This window comes from Eutrema salsugineum, unplaced genomic scaffold (assembly GCF_000478725.1).
Source record: "Eutrema salsugineum unplaced genomic scaffold, Eutsalg1_0 scaffold_12, whole genome shotgun sequence".
Lineage (NCBI taxonomy): Eukaryota > Viridiplantae > Streptophyta > Magnoliopsida > Brassicales > Brassicaceae > Eutrema > Eutrema salsugineum.
This window is the reverse complement of record NW_006256895.1, coordinates 7196275-7200719: the sequence shown is the minus strand read 5'-3', so window position 1 is coordinate 7200719 and position 4445 is coordinate 7196275. Positions and strand designations below refer to the sequence as shown.

The window sequence follows — 4445 nt, the reverse complement described above, 5'->3', positions numbered from 1 at the left end:
TGTCTCAAGAAGTTTTAGTATCTCCTTCTTAACCACTTCCTTAAGGTTGGGGTTAAGACGTCGTTGATGCTCAATAGAGGTCCTCTAGGTGAATCCTGTGGGTGCAAATGTCAGGAGAGATCCCTCTAATATCAGCCAAAGAATATCCTATGGCTCTCCTGAACTTTCTTATCTCACTAAGTAATGCACTCTCTTGATGCTCTAATAAGCTATCATTGATGATTACTGGATATGTGGAGTTTAAGCCCAAGAAAGCATACCTGAGCCCTGTTGGTAGAGGCTTGAGCTCAACAGGGGGTGCATCAGCCTCATTCCAATCCTGGTCCAAGCTGATTTGGCTGGTGTCTGATCCTTTGATAGCAAAAACCTCAGAGCCACTTTGTTCCAGTTCCAAAAAACTTGTCTCAGGACCCAGCTCTCTAGCATTGTCCAAATACAACTTGTAACCTTTACTTGCTTCTGCTAAGAGCCCATTGTCTCCTTGTTCTTGAGTTAGAGCAGCTTGAAGAGGATCCTTATTGTTCAGCTCCTCAAGCAACTCATCAGCCAACTGATCCATTGTCTCCACATAGAACCATTGACCTTCAATGGTGGGTTTCTTCATCATCTCATTCACATCAAACTTGAGCTTTTCAGACCCAAGTTGAAGCTCTATTATCCCACCTCTCACGTCAATTATGGCTCCTGCAGTGGCCAAGAATGGCCTGCCCAAGATAAGAAGATCATTTGGTTCCTCATCCATTTCCAGCACAACAAAATCTGTTGGAACCTCAAAACCACCTATCTTAACAGGTAGGTCTTCCAACATACCAACAGGCAATCTAACTGATCTATCTGCAAGGATAAGAGAGATCCTTGCAGGTTTGAAGACTCTAAAGCCCATCTTCTTTGCTATGGAGAATGGCATCAAGCTGACTGATGCTCCTAGATCACAAAGACATCCAGAGAATAGAAGAGGTTCAACGGCACAAGGGAGTGTGAAACTCCCTGGATCAGTCAAATTTCTTGGAATGGACTTCTTCTGAATGATAGCACTGCATTCATGACTTAGTACCACCATGCCTTGAAGCTCTTTTGTCTTGTTTAGAATGGCATCCTTCAAGAACTTCCCCATCTTTGGCATCATTAAGAATGCATCAATGAGAGGCATAGTGAGTGGTGTCTCATTGAGTGCCTTCTCAAATACAGCTCTTGCCTTGTCCACAAGTTGCTTCTTGAATCTCCCTGGAAATGGGAGCTTGGGTTGGTATGGAGGTGGTGGCACATATGTCTTCTCTGGTTCAGGTTCCTTTGCTACCTCTTTACCCTTTTCTGTCCTTGGTTTCTCAGCAACTTGATCATCTGTTAAGGTTGCCTCCCCCTCAGTTTGATCATTGTCCTCAATGATCACATTGTTGTTCCCAATACCAGGTAACTCCTTTCCACTCCTCAGTGTAATGGCCTTAGCATATTCTTTGGGGTTGGGTTCTGGTTTTCCAGGTAGGTGACCTTGGTTCCTTGAGCTTGAGGCCTGGTTCTGCTTCAGTTCCTTGATGTCCTGCTGCATGGCTGCATTCTGGCTTGCAAAGATCTGTTGACCCTGAAGTAGTTGTTGCAGAATACCAACCATATCTGAACCCATCTGTGGCTGCAATTGAACCGTTGGTGGCTGAAACTGTTGTTGAACCGGCGCCTGCTGTTGGAACTGTGGAGGACCAAACCCTGGTGGTGCCTTTTGCTGCTGTGAACTGAAACTAGGACCTTGAAATGGTTGCTGTTGCTGACCAAAACCCTGATTCTGAGCAAACTGATTCTTAGGTTGAAAAGACCCTTGAAAGTTGTTCTTGGAAACAAAGTTCTGTGGAGTTTGAGAATTGGGATAGACCTGGTCTTGTGGGTTAGCTACATTGGTGTTCCTGTAGGAAAGGTTTGGATTGGCATTACCATACTGATATCTCTGGAACCTCCGATTCCCAATGTAGTTAAGCTCCTCCAGGGTAAGACCTTCTTCACTTATGTTCTCAAAGATTTGTGAAGGTTCCTCATACTCTCCAACAAAATGCATTGGCTTCTGAGTGGTGAATTTCAACTTGTCCAATTCACTCCTCAACTCCTTAACTTCCCTAGTGAGCCTCTGTTCTGAGCTTGAACCTTCAGATCTATTTGATCTGTCATAGTCTTCACCATAAGTGTCATTGCTCATTGCTAAGTTCTCCACTAGTTCTAAAGCAGCATGTATCTCTTTTCCCAGAAAGTTCCCATTGGAGGCAGTATCCAGCTGGTTTCTAATCTTGGGAAGAGCTCCTCTATATAGTTTGCTGAGAAGGGAAGCCTCACTAAACCCATGGTGTGGGCATTGGTTTGTGTAGCTCCTGAATCTCTCATATGCTTCACCAAAACTCTCATTGCTGTGCTGAGTGAAGCTAGAGATTTGGTTCCTCAGTTTTGCAGTTCTTGAGGTGGAGAAGACCTTAGATAGGAAAGCTTGCTTGCATTTCTCCCAGGTTTGAATGGAGCCTCTTGGAAGATTCTTTTCCCATTAGTGAGCTTTGTCACCAAGACTGAATGGGAATAATCTTAGCTTGTAACTGTCCTCAGAAACTCCATTAATCTTGGTCAGGTCACACACTTTATCAAATTGATCCAAGTGTTCCAAGGGATCTTCCATTGCTAATCCATGGAACTTTGAGTTCTGGACCATATTCAACAAGGATGCCTTCACTTCAAAGTTGTTGTTTTGCACAGGTGGTGCCTGAATTCCAGCTCCATACTGATGAGCATTGGCCCTGTCTTTCTCTCCAACATAGACTTGTGGTTGCTCATATCTTCTTTGCTGGTGTTGGAAGGGCTGATGTTGGTGGTGCACCTGTTGTCTTTGCTGTACATTGGCCTGATGCCTCTGTTGATGAGCTGGAGCTTGTCCCTGGTGGACATAAGCTTGTTGGTGATGCACCTATTCCTGATGAACATTACCCTGATTTAACCCTTGACCAACTCCATTACCAGCTCCATTACCCTGAGCCTGTTGCTCCTGAACCGGTTGTTCTATGTCTACCACGTGCTCTCTTTGTTCTTCCATATCAGCCTAATCAATCTGTCTTCCACGTCTGTCCCTTCTCCTCCTTGGTACCAAAAGATTAATGTTGTCGTTGAGAGGGAAAGGTGGACAACAGCTTCTTGATCTAGACCTGGTGTTCATACACCTGAAATCACAAACAGAACTTGAAAGTAATCAGTAAAAACAAGAAAATAAGCACTTGATCTCAAGAACAGATCAGAGCTTAATGCTAAACAATCCACAATTTGGCAACAGCGCCAATTGATAACTATGACTTTTCAAGGCTCTTTGTAGAGGTTATCAATCCCCTATCTTGTAGTACAAGGGGTTTATCAATCCATATGTGGTGTTAGACACTAAACCATGTGATCAGATTCTTAATTCAAGCAAACAAGAGTGGTTTTGATTAACTAATGACAACTACAAACTTAAAAATAGGATTAAAGACTAAAGAAGAACTAAACAATGACAAGTGATATGAATATGATATGATGGAGGCATGAGATTCTAGACATGATAGTTGGTTAGGGTGCTTTGGTGCTAAACTAGGAATGCTAATGACAATTATGAGACATGATTCAAATGATTAAGAACTCTAATCTAGATTAATCCTCTCATGAAGGTATTAACCCCTATACTAATCCATTTTCAAACCAAATCATCATTTGTGAAATATGAATCAGTATGCATTAATAAACAGTTTTAAATGATCATTCAAGCAAATAACAGTACATCATCATGCAGCAAATGCTTAAACCTCTAATACAGCTCTTTCAGGAATTTCATCAAACACTTTTGGTGTATGAAATTCCCAAAAACTAGATCTCAAGTGATATGCAAGAATCTAGCATAGAGAACAGCTGTTTAGAGAGATGAATCAATGAATCTAGCCCTAAGCACTCCTAATCTAACACTTTAGCACCCTAACCTACATATCTAGAACCTCATTAAGGTGACTACTCACTAATTGTACTAATCTCTCTTAAACCTTTGCAAGTTGATAAGATTGGCATGATTAATGATGAGAAATAGAGATGGGGAAGATGGATAATGATGGATTTGCAGCTTTAAACACAAAGATCTCTCAAAATCTCTTGATTAAGCACTTAATAATCGATATTTCTGTTCTTAAGTGGAGTCTTTCACAAAAGAGGCAAGAGACAAAGGGAATAAAGCATAGTCCTTGGAAAAAAAAACCTAAAAACTCTTTATATGTCTCTAAAAACGAACCAGGTCAGCCCAGAACAAACCGGGTCCTGACCCGACTTTAGTGGATAAAGTGGAAAGTGTGCGAGTTGGTCCAGTGTCTCCCAGGTCGCATGACCAAGTCGCACAGGTGAAGAACTTGTCTTGTGAGACTTAAATCGTTTGGTTTTAGCCGCACGCCCAAGTAGATGTGTTTTGCGAG

General features: G+C 42.2%; 1 non-coding gene across 1 annotated transcript; it reads left to right on the top strand.

Moving 5' to 3' along the window:
* Positions 1 to 2318: 2318 nt before the first annotated feature.
* LOC112089436 lies at positions 2319 to 2425 on the top strand. The gene has a single exon (XR_002901074.1). It is a non-coding gene; the product is annotated as a small nucleolar RNA R71 (small nucleolar RNA).
* The last annotated feature ends 2020 nt before the right edge of the window (positions 2426 to 4445 follow it).